Here is a 13,276-nt window from a genome sequence, read left to right on the forward strand (position 1 = left end):
GATCACAGTCAGAAATGCAGAAGAATAGAGAGCCTTGCATACTGGATGTGGCTGTGAGCCTCAACAGTTAACCAGTTAATGACATAAAGGTATGAGACTACCCTGTGCCTTCCATCCCAGACGCTTCATTTCCATATTCACAGCCAGGCTATGGAAATTAACCCCGTTGCTGCTGGGGTGGTCTGAGTGGGACATGCTGACAGACGTGGCTATCACTACAGGACTGTTGTGTCTGTAATATTATTGCACCATATTCATAACAACGTCACTGAGGATGGCTGGTAATAGCAATTGGGCTCCAAGTCAAATGAAGCAGCGCAGGGGCTTAATGCCACAAGAAGCTTAGCCCGGGTAGGAGGGCACAGGAGAACCCGCTACCATACCAGTTCCATAACAGTAAGCAGCATTTGTTGCATTGCTTTCTGAGTCCCCGCAGTTCCTGCAGATAATTTCTCAGAGGAACCCTGTTCCATCAAGCGCTGCTTTCTCGCGCGTCCAGTTGTTATATTACTTATATAATGATAGTAGCGCGTCACTGTCCTCGGGTGGCTGTTTTACCGGCGTGGAACATCAGAAGAACACACTTTTACAGCCCATTGCTGCACCCTGCCCCCCTGCCCACCCCTTCCCGCCCCACGCTGCCCGGAGTTTCAGTGTAAACAGCGGGAGGCACCTCTCTCGCTGCCTCCCACCCTCACATGCAGCAGTGTAAGAGGGTGGGAGGCAGCCTGAGAGGGAGAAATGATGAATGAAAATAATAAAAGAAGATATATAAATATCTTCTTTTATTATTTTCATCATTATGACAGGGGAGGCTCTGCCTCCCCTGCCTCCCCTGACTGCACGTCCCTGCCGGTTACCGTATCTGCAATGTAACAGTGATGCGGGTTACCGAGTAATAATGTTGGTTATTGCCGTAGCTTCATAATAATAATTCACTCTGCTGTTTTTATTAGAATTATTATGATTATTATGGCGCCACAAGTATGAGGGGGACCATTGATTATTGCATATTTGCAGCTAATACCACAAATATTAAGTATCCTCCAAATGTATGTAGAAGGGACTGCAGCAGGAATCTCCGATCCCTCCTGCTCCACTCACGAACACATCCCCAATGAGGCAGCATCGCATTGGGTCCCAAAGGCTAACCCCATTCTGAGATGGCGGAAGCCCATTGTAGCCTATGGGCTACGCCGCTACGGAGAGCACTGTTGGCTGGGAAATACGGTCAGCCGTGGGTCAGCGCTAACCGCGCATGCACAGATCCCCGGGATCTGGCTGAGCAGTTTGTAGGGACAGGCTCCTTTCACACATCAGACCAACTTCAGACCAACTTTTTTAAAACCCTTCAAACATCCAACCATCCAACTTGATAGTCCAACTAAAACAGTTCCCCACACATCTAACCAACTTTTCTTCCAACCAGTAAACTTTTTTTTTTTTTTTTTAGTCCAGTCAACTTCTGTCCAACTTCTGATGTCACAGAAGTAGGTGGACAGGTTCAGCCTACTTCTGTTTTATTTTACTATAAAAAAAATTATTATTATTATTTAGTTTAAAAGTGGTTAAATTCCAAGTGAGAAGTGAAAGCAAATGAAATTCTCTGCCTCACATACCAGGCAGTCTTGTAAAAGTTACATGTATCAGTTGAATTTGTTAAATGCAAATAATTTGTAACAAAAGTGAAATTCCTGCAGGTAATGGGCAGTCACACTTCCAAGACACAGCCGGGCATGCATATGAATCTATATGCATGCCCAGCCGTGTCTTGGCAGCACAACTGTCCATTACCCCCTGGAATTTCATTTCATTGTCCGTAGCGGCAGCAATGAAACAGTGTGACAGCCGGGCAGAAGTGGTGGGCTGCCCCAGCTGTCTTCAGAGCGGGTCAGCGGCTGTTTGAAATTCCGAGATTTAAAACAGCCGCGGATCCACTCTGAAGACAGCCGGGCAGTCCATCGCTCTGCACGGCTGTGAGACTGCTACCCCCTTGGCAGCAAGCATAAAACCTCCTTGGCATCGAGTTGGACGCCCATGGCATCAATTAGGGTACTGAGGGTACTGAATTAAAGCTCTTGAAAATAAAAGAAAAATTCTCTTCAAAAAAATAAGAAGCTACAAGTGTATTTTTTCATTTTATATATATATATATAAGTTTTATTCATTTTATTACAATTGAAAGTATTGCTGAGGACATCACATACTTTAGGGCGCTGAAGACACTATTGTGGGTATATATATATATATATATATATATATATATTGTCATTTTCTTCATTTTGACATTTTTTGTGTACCTGTGGGGGTGCTGCTGCTTTTATCCTGGTCTGGATTTCAGGGGGGGGGGGGGGTGTAATAGGTGAGCTGATGTCAGTGCTGGCAGGGTCAGGGGGCTCTACTGTCACTGATGGGTGAGTGGGGGGGTACAGCTGTCAGGTCAGTTATGGGTGGGGGGTACAGCTGTCAGGTCAGTGATGGGTGGGGGGGTGCAGCTGTCAGGTCAGAGCAGTGATGGGGTGTGTCCGAGTGCTGGTGTGCAGCTTACTGACCGGTGGGTGTAGCGTAACTCTGGCGGCAGAATGGACCTGGCTGGAGCAGGACGGCAGTGGCAACGAGGAACTTCCTGCACCCAGCAGCTGGAGTAGCACCATGGCAGCGTCAAGGAGCAGGACAGCGGTGGCGGTGCGGACCCTCCTGCGTAGGAGAAGGAAGAGAGAAAGAGGATAAGGGGGGGACAAAGAGAGAGAAAAATATGAGGGACAGCAGGGGTCAGAGAGGGTGACAGACAGGTGGTGGAGGAGAGAAGAGCATGGGAGAGAGAAAACGCGAAGGGTACAGAGCGGAAAAGAGGAAAGGGGGGAGAGCGAGTGTGGTGAAGGGGGGAGTGTGGTGACAGGAGGTGAGGTGATGGGTCGAGAGGTGAGAGAGAGTGAGGTGACAATGGGTGAGTTGGCGTGGGGTGAGGTGGGTGATGAGGTGAGAGCGGTGGTGGTGACAGGAGGCAAGAGTGGGTGTGTTGACAGGGGGTGATGTGATGGCAGGCGAGAGGGGGTGAGGTGACGGCGGGCAAGAGGGTGTGAGGTGACGGCGGGCAAGAGGGTGTGAGGTGACGGCGGGCAAGAGGGTGTGAGGTGACGGCAGGTGAGAGGGTGGTGAGGTGACAGCGGGCAAGAGGGTGAGAAGGGGTGAGGCAACAGGGCGAATGGGGATGTGGTGATGGGGGAGAGAGATGGTGAGGTTACTGTAGATGAGGTGATGGGGCAAGAAGGGGGTGAGGTGGTAGCAGGCAAGAAGAGGTGACGGCCGTGGTGAAAGGGGATGAAGTGAGGGGGGTGATAAGAGAGGCTAGGGAGAGAAGGCAGGTCTCATTCTTTTACCAGCATCAACGTCATCCCGGCTGGCTCTCTTGCTCCCCGGCGGCCCTCAAGTCTCCATCTCCAAGCGCCGACGCATGGGTCTCTCTCCCTGGCCGCTGCTGCAGTTCTCCCAGGAACCGGGCACTGCTGCATGTCTCCCCAGCGCCGGGCTCCGGGATATTGCCGGGGGATCGCGGGGGGAGTGGGGATGCTGCGGGTGCTGTCCTCACTGTGCTGGTTCCGGCCTCTCACCTCCCCGCTGCCGCTGCAATGTCCCGGGATGGGTGATCGCGCGGGGGGGTGGGGTAGGTAGGTAGGTAGGTAGGTAGCCAGTGCCGGGAGATCGCGGGGGGAGTGGGGATGCCGCGGGTGCTGTCCTCGCTGTGCTGGTTCCGGCGGCTCACCTCCTCGCCATGTCCCTGGCTGGGCGATCAAGGGGACACGGGATGCTGCCGGGGGATCGCAGGGGACAGGACACTGGGGATGCTGCCGGGGGATCAGGGGGGGACGGATCAATGGGGATGCGGCTGGGTTAAAGGGTGGCAACTTCAGGGGACTATTGCGTGGTGGAAGGCAGTACCCCTCACACCCCAGCTGTCAGGTCATCCCAGACTTGCAGGGGCAGCAGTGACAGAGATCAGAAGTAGGTGGACACTGCTTGTCAGTGTCCGCCTACATATGGTTCGGTTGGGGGAACTTTCTCCCTACACCAGAACGATTAGCTGGGGAAAATCAAACAGGTTTGATTTTTCCCAGCAAGTTGGAACGACCGTTTTGAGCCGTTTATCTGCGTTTTTGGCCGTGTGGGAGCAAACGGCTGATAATCATTTGCTCCCACACACTAGAAAGATTATCATTCCAACCAGCCAAAAGTTGGCTGGTTGGAACGATATCTTTCTGATGTGTGGCCAGCATTACATCCAGGCGATAGTATCACATATTGCAATGCGATCCTGGGTGGTAGATTCTGCACAGGTCGCAATGCAAATGCGATTCTATGGTAAAAGGGCCCCTGAATGATCCTTGGTTTCCACTGACAAGGAAATCCCAGGTTATTGAAGGTAAACCTGGGATTTGTGTCAGTTGAAGCATCCAGTGACCCAGCTAGCAGGCTTTTTTCCTGGGAAAGACCTAGGTAAAGCTGCCCATACATCAGCGATGGATTCTGGAATTTGACATATTTAGGAAGATTGCCCTGGTCTATTCCATTGCCCTATACAATGGATTCCTCTATTGATGATTGTGATCACCATTGCAGATTGACCAACATGTTAGTCATCTGCAATAGATTGAACTGGATATTGCAAATGTATGGAGGCAAGTCCCCCACATTGACACCAATGGCATCGCTGCAGGGCATACACATGGAGCGTTCCATGCTCCTTTTCTAAGCAATCAAATCAGTTCGCTTAGAAAAGGGGCTGAAATTTCCCCGTGTGTATGCCCCTTTAGAAGTGATTATATATTGAATTCTAGTTACCAGCCCATCAAGCCAACTCTCATAGCTGTGTAGGCCTGACAGGATATGCTCTCCCCCAAGAGCCACACCACTCATTTTTGTCATGCAGGAGGCATGGGCTACGTACCTAAAAACTAGGCCATCACCCTTCCATGCTTGCCATGCTGTGGGACTTGTCTCCCAGTCAATGACTGTGTACTTCAGATGGCTGTTCCAAGCACCAAAGACTATCTGGCTGCTCTCCTCAGTGTGCGCTCCTTGGCTGAAATATAGTTAATCAGCGTTACATAGTCAATCATAAAAATAAAGCAGAGACAGTGCAGTAAAAAAAAAGCGATGTACAGCTCTCCACCCCCCCTCCATGCTCACAGCACTCAACCTTCAATGTCCACTTAACAATTTTCCCCTTAAATGATTCTTTAACTGACCCCTACAGCACAGTGTAGAGCATGGTCCATTCTCATTCGGAGCCCACGTGGGTGTTAAAGTATGAAAAAGTCCACAAAAAAAACAGGAAAATCTCATGTTGACCTATTCATGTGTCAACCTTTTGTTAATGTCAACCTATTGACTGACTGTCTATCTAGACCAGGGGTGTCAAACACAAGGCCCGCGAGCCAAATCCGTCCCGCCAGACCTCTTCATGTGGCCCGCACAGCCGCCGCCAGCCTTCACCTTTTATTCTCGATTTTTTTTTTTTTTTTTGTTTAAATACTTTTTATTGTTTTTAAAAGGGATATTATCGCTTACACCATGCCACAATCTTTACAACATATTACACTGCATTGCACTCTGCTTTACATATTGCATTGTTACTGTCCATTATGCACTTTGCATTGTGCTACGCAGTGAAGAAGAAGAAAAAAAAAAAAAAAAAAAAAAAAAAACAGCAAACCCACTGAGTCCACCCAGCTTGATGACCGAAGGAGTTGCCCATTGCGCGTTACCGAGCGACCGGGCACAGCGACATATCCCCACATACATACATATAACACACCCCGCAAAAAAAAAAAAAAAAAACATCAAATATACATGAAGAATATTATGTACTACGTAAGCTGATGGTAATCCCAATACAGTTGGGAATACCACTATTAATGTTATATTTGCAATTTATCCTATAACTTTTGCGGACAACGATGCACTTATTTAAAGATCTTAATATGCCAGATCTATGAGAGCTAAAAGATATGGATTTACTGCTGCCGTGAGGTTGATTGGGGAGCATGAATATCACAGCTCACTTTGCTCTCCAACAATGTACCGGTCATAGCCCTACTTCGCTTTGTTCCCTTCCACCATGGTCTGCCCAAACCCACTACTGGGTAGCAAATGACGTATACCCTGTCACATCAGACAATATGATTGTGCCAACATTCATACCAAATTATTACCCACTCTGAAATTGTGCTTTATATTATTATTAATGTGCAGTGCTAATAAACATTTTCTATTTCCATCTTGTGTAGTTTTGTTGATTCATTGACCCAGAAAAGTTTTTACAAAACGTTATTGAGTGAATAAAAGATTTATTCTATTTTTATATATACTTTTTTATTATTATCCCCTTTTCTCTTTTTCTTTTCCCTCCCCTACCCTACCCTTCTAACACTTATCTTATATTGTGTTCTATACCTGCATGGCTAGACGTAAGCCACCTGTGCCACAGTTTAGTGTACTTACTTAATTGTTTCCTACATATAAATACGTGTTTTTCGTGGGTTGCAGTGTAATTAACCAATGATATCCATGCTGCAATATCAGGCCCATTTTTAGAGAGCCATGTCCTCGCTATCATTAGTTTAGCCAGTGCACATAAAGTGGATACATATATTTTATCGTGCTTATTAATTTCATTGCCTGTATGAACATTTAACACACATCCTTTGCAATCAAGTGCAGATCCAGGGATACCCGTGCTAATCAAAATTTGTTGTACTTTACCCCAGAATGCCCCAAGGACTCTGCAACCCCACATTAAATGCCAAAAGGAACCCGGTTCAAGCTTGCATTTGGGACAGAGCGACGTAGTGCGGCTACCCATTTTAACCAATCTTGTAGTAGACATATAAGACCTGTGCAAAAAGAACAATTGCACTTGGTGCACCCTTATTGAGTTTGTTGTTGCATGGACAGAAGTCAAAGCCATATTCCATTCTAAATCATTCAACGGGCCCACATCTAACGACCACTTCTCCTTAAGGTCTACCAACCCGTCATCGTACTTCGCTTCCACTAGCAGATTATAAAGCCCTGACACCCCCTTACTTTTATTCCTCACTTGCAACTCCCTCTTTATAGGCGATGTAGAGAAGCATAACGCCATGTTTTTGAATTGAGATTCAAGTGCGCTTCTCAATTGCAAAAACCTAAAAAAAAAATGTCTAGGGAGACCAAATTCCAACTCCAGATGTGTATATGATTTCAAAGTGCCCCGCTCGTACAACTGACTAATGGATTTTAACCCATACTGTCCCCAGATCTTATCGGGTTGAAGTGCTTTTAGCTCATTCAGGAATTTATAATCTGCCAGGGGGTGTTCAACCTCTATATCCGTAAATTTGGCTATTTTATTTGCTTCCCTCCAGATCTTAACTGCCTGCCTTACCAATGGTGGGTCATACCGGGTTATCCCTCCCGCCAGCAGTCGTTGCAATGGGGTAAGATTTAAATTACCTTGTGCTACCAATAGTTTAACTATGCCGCTATCCCCTTCCTCCTGTACCCAATCACGTAGCTGCAGTAGCTGTCCGGCCAAATAATAATATCTGAAGTTAGGAAGAGCTACGCCACCCTGCTCCTTTTTTCTCATCAGTGTACCAAGCTGGATCTTCGCCCGCTTGTTATTCCATATGAAAGTGGATATTAGACTATTAATTTTTGCAAATAAGGAAATTGGCAAATACACTGGCGACTGCTGTAAGACGTACAACAGTTTGGGTAAAACAATCATTTTTATTAAATTAACTCGCCCTATAACAGTGAGGGGAAGGCGATTCCATGATTTAAATTTTGACACCATAAAGGCCAACAAAGGTTGGACATTTAGTTGTATAAAATCAAGGGGGTTCCTGGACATATGGATCCCCAGATATTTAAATGTCTCCGACCACCTCACTGATAGAGCCATATGTGGATAGGGAGCCGTCTGTGGTTTTACGGCCAGTATACTAGATTTTTTAACATTTACCTCGAAACCAGAGAAGCTACCGTGCGTTTTAATTAATTGTAATATGATAGGGGCAGATTTTACATAATCAGACATAAAAATCAGTAAGTCGTCTGCATATAGGGCAACTGTGTCGTACTGCTGCCCCACACTAAAACCAACAATTTCGGGATGGCTTCTTATGGCGCATGCCAATGGTTCAATGGCCAATGAGAATAGACTTGGCGACAGTGGACAGCCTTGCCTAGTACCCCTAGATAGAGGAAAGGCATCGGATGTCCAGCCATTTACGGACATGCGTGCAGTTGGATTTGCGTATAACAGCTGAATCCACCTGACATACTTGGGACCAAATCCAAATGCACGCAATGCCGCCCATAAGTATGCCGACTCGACTGCGTCGAAGGCTTTATTAGCATCTAACGACATGATTGCTGAGTTGACAGACTTGTTTTCTGCTATCTGAAGATGCCTGAAAGCTTTTCTGATGTTGATAGAGGTTGACTTGCCGGGGAGAAACCCCGTCTGATTAGGGTGAATAATTTTTACCAAATATTTATTCAGCCTTGTCGCCAGTATCTTTGCCAATATCTTGGCTTCTGCTGGCAATAATGAAATTGGCCTATATGCCCCAGGGTCTGCCGGGTCCTTATCTGGTTTTAATAGAAGAATAATCTTGGCCTCCAACATGGAGGGTGGGCACACACCGGCCTCAAAACATAACTGGAACAGTTCGAGCAACAAGGGGGCGAAGTGATCCGTATATTGCTTGTAGAGATCAATAGGGATGCCGTCTAATCCTGGGGCCTTACCCCCTGGTAGAGCTTTTATGGCATTCTGTATCTCTACCAAAGTTATAGGGACCTCTAACGCACCGCTGTCCACTGTCGTAAGCGAGGGGAGCTTTATCCCACCTAGAAATTCCTGTATTTGGAGTTGATTATAATTTAGTCTAGACTCATAAAGCTCAGAAAAATAATCCCTGAATACTAACCCAATATCTACTGCCTCGGTTAAAAGCTTTCCGTTCTTATCAAGAATCTTGGATATTGTGTTCATAGGTTTTTCGGCTTGCGCCAAATAGGCCAGGCATCTACCTGGTCTATCTGAGTTGGCATAGATGTATTTTGACCTCTGTTTCATACTTACAATATTTGTTATATTAACATATTCTAGCCATTTCCCTTTAGCATTCTCCCATGCCTCCTTGGCCTCTGTTGTTTTAGCCACCAGGTAGGCTGCTTCACTTACATTAGATTTATTTTCTAATTCTGCCGCCTCCTGTCTATTAGCTCTTTTGATCTCTCCTACCCTTTTCTTAAGAGTGCCCCTTACAAATGCTTTAAATGCCTCCCAAGTAGTGATCCCTGATGCTGACCCTCTATTAATTTGCCAAAATTCTGCCCATTGTTCTACTAAATCTGCCCCAGTCCCCATTTTAGACAACCATGAGGCATTGAATTTCCAGAACATACATCCCTTTGCGGATGACTCCTTAAGTTCTAATACCAAGGGGGAATGGTCAGATATTCCCCTGGTTTTATATGACACTTCAGAGACCTGTGGCGCTAGCCCATTAGAAACAAGTGCCAGGTCGATTCTGGAGAATGCCACATGGGATGCCGAAAAACAAGAAAATTGGAAGAGGTCCGGGTTTTGTCCCTCATGGGTCCATCAGGCCCATGTCCTTTATGAACTGGCCAAACCCCTGATTTCTTTTACTTCTTCTATCCTCATTAACCAAATTTTTATGCCATCTATCTAATCGATGATTGAGTACATTATTAAAATCACCTATGATCACTACAGGAATGTCTGGAGATTGCGACATAAAGTCCGCCGCTTTGACCAGAATGTCAAAGGAGAAAGGCGGGGGTATATACACAGCCAACAGACATATATGCAATGCGTTCATAATACATTCTAAAAATACATAGCACCCACCCGGGTCTATCTTTACCCTTAAGCATTCAAAGGTAGCTGTTCTGTTGATTAATACCGACACCCCACGGGCCGATGATGTAAAGGGAGCATGGTATGCCTGGCCAACCCAGGCCTTTTTAATAGCCTGGAGTTTAGACCCAACAAGATGGGTTTCCATCAAGCACACTATGTCCCTTCTGTAGTGCCCAATCTGGCGCATGACAAGTGAACGTTTAATCTTGTCATTCATGCCCCTTACGTTCCAAGCTAAAATACGGACCATTCAGCCTGTTTGTTTATCAAAAGAGAAAGTAGCCACATACCATGCTCCCGAGAGCACACACCCCCGGCAGCAGTTACTTCTAGGTGCATCGCTGTCTGACAAGTATAGTTACCGCAAAGTACATAAAAAACATTTACCAAAAGGCTACCACATATAATACATAAATACAAAATACATAAACCCCCCTCCCCCCACCCTGTATACCTAACCCCCCCAGGCATACCTATGGATCCCAAAGAACAAAAAAAAAAAAAAAAAAAAAAAAAAAAAAAGCACACGCCCTCCCCCCTTGCTTGGGGCTTTTACTCTTTTTGGCACACTATAAAGTGGTGAGCCCCCTGAACTATTTCAGATACATTTTTAGAATATTTTTATGCTTTACTAGCCGCCAATTGATGGACCCCTGGCGCCCATTTATCAATCCATGCCGCCGCCTCGTTGGCAGTCTGGAAAAAGATAGTTTCCCCCTCTGCCATAATTCTCAATTTAGCCGGGAACAACATTGAGTATTTGACCCCTTTCTCCCGGAGCCTCTTCTTAACCTCAATGAACTTAGCTCTGTCTTTCTGTATCTCTATGGCAAGGTCGGGAAACAATGAGATTCTTGCACCATTGTGATCTAGCGGGCCTTTCAGCCTAGCCAGACGAAGTACTGTGTCCCGATCCTGAAAGTTTAAGAACTTTATGATTATTGTACGTGGTGGGGCTCCCGGGGGAAAAGGTCTGGAAGGTACTCTGTGGGCTCTTTCAATCACAAAGACCTTTGAGAAAGAGTCACTGCCTAGTTTCTCCTTTAACCAGTTTTCCATGAACAGGGCTACGTCTGCGCCCTCTTCTCGCTCAGGGAGTCCTACCAGTCTTATATTGTTTCTTCGTAGTCTCCCCTCCATGTCAGACATTTTATGTTTAATGTCCCGCACCTGGTCTGACAACATGCTGACTTTTGCCGACAGGGTGATATTACCATCCTCCAGATTGGAGACCCGCAACTCAGCCTCTTTAATTTGAACTTTGACCTCCTTCATGTCTTGCTTCATAGCGCTTATATCTGACTGAATGTCCCCTATTTTTTCTGTCAAGCGCTGCTCGCTGCCATTAATGGCTTCCAGCAATTGCTGTAATGTGATTTCAGGGGGATTCAAGGGGCTTTTTTCTTTTGTAGGAGTATTCTGGGGTGTCGCTGCGGGAGACTGCGAACTGTTATTTACTTGCAGCCGGGCATATCTTTCTAGCCGAGCTGCGGCTGCTGCAGCTGCTGTGTTCCCCGTTTTCCCCATATCTAGAAACTTTTCTTGAGGTTTCGACAGTATGTTTACTGCTTTATTTATAATGCGTTGGGGTATAGGGTTCTTACAGGAGCCTTAGACGCCCTCCTGATATCGCCTTCTACCACGGCTGGGATTACACAAGCAGTTTTTTTTTTTTTTTACCAAATAATGTTATACGGCAGTCAGTGGAGTAAGAATAAACAGTTTGTATTACCTTTTCCAGGTGTGTTTTTCAGCTTCTCTGCGGTATCAGCAAACTATCCCAGAAACATACCACATTTGCTGCTGGCTTTATTGTACACCACCTAATCGCACACTGCCACCAGGTGCTGCTTGATTGTGTGGTTCTTTACAGGAGGGGGTACTGCTGGTGCCTTGACTTGGGTTTTTCTTCACTGCAGCTTTACGCACCCCGTTTATGTCGGCTTGTAGCCCCTTTTGCCAGGTCTATATGAGATAGGGAGAGGCCCTTGCTGCAGGCTGTATGTACCTCCGCTTTTCTTTGCAGGTGCTTGAGAGGGTGTGAGCCCAGCTGCCGATGGGGGGACCGGGCTACTGGTGAAAGAGCCCGTCACGTGCAATCCCCCTTTCTACTGCCAGGAAAACACCGGGGAAACACTACCGGCTTTCAGCACACTCTCCTTCCTTACAGGCACCCGAAGAGATGTGACACCAGCTGCGGAGGGGAAACCGGGCTGTTAGAAGGGAGCACGCCAGGTTTATTCACCCTCACAGTCACTGCGAGAGGACGCCTTGGAGACGCCGCCGGGTAGCTGCTCCACACACCCGACACGCGACTGCCGCGTCACACCCCCGTCACTCTCCTGCGCCCGGGTGCTCACTGGTCTCCGTCCTGCTCCGTCACGCTCACGGCCGTCCCACACAAGGCGTCAGCAAACAGTACCACGCCAGCTACACAACCAGCGGTGGCTATTGCGGTCTTATGGAGCTCACAGGGCGGGGGATCTTCATCACTATGGCGGCTCACAGCATGTTAACGGATGGTAGTCCAGGGAGCTCGCACCACACACTCCTTCACTCCCGCCTCGCCGTGGCCACGCCCCGGGCAAGCCTTCTCGATTTTTTTTTTTAAAACAAGAAAGCCGCCTCTTCAGCGCATGCGCGGCAGCCTACAAGCCAGAGAACGTCTTCCCTCTAGCGCAGTGCCGCCGGTCGTCAACCCCTCCTCCGCTCCCACCTGCTGTATAGGAGCCAGAGAGAGGAAAGAGCAGGTCCGTCGTGGTGAATGGTGCTGCTGCTGTGCGCTCCAGGTCACTTACTGCTGAGTGTGCACTGCACAGTGACCGGGAGCACGCTGCCCCCCACTCCTGAATAGATAGTGCGAGGAGCGCTACTCACAGGAGGGAGGGGGAAATGCGCCTGTGTGAGAGCGCAGCTGTGTTCTTGGTGGTGCAGCAGCTCAGACTGGAGTGGATGCATCAGAGCGGGTAAAGGCCCATACACACTTAACGATTTTCAGCTGAAAATCGGTCAAAACAGCCGTTTCGCGCGCTCCCGCATCATCGCCAGCGAGGTGGTTCATCTGCTGGTTTTACCAGCAGATGCAGCGAGGATGGCTCATATTTGAGCCATCATCGCTGAATGTGTATACAGCAGCCGGGCTGAAAGATGCGCGGCTTTCAGTCCAGCTGTCTGCTCCCTCCCTTGCCACCCCCCTCCCCGCCCGCAGCGTCATATACTCACCGCTGCTCACCGGCGCCATCCCGCTGTCACTCACCACCCGGCAGTCCTGCTCCCCCGCCCGGCCACACAAGCTGGGTGCTCCTCCCCTTCCGGCCTGCTCGCCCCCCCCCC

This window comes from Crinia signifera, chromosome 2, assembly GCF_055691185.1.
Source record: "Crinia signifera chromosome 2, ASM5569118v1, whole genome shotgun sequence".
In the NCBI taxonomy this organism is placed as follows: domain Eukaryota; kingdom Metazoa; phylum Chordata; class Amphibia; order Anura; family Myobatrachidae; genus Crinia; species Crinia signifera.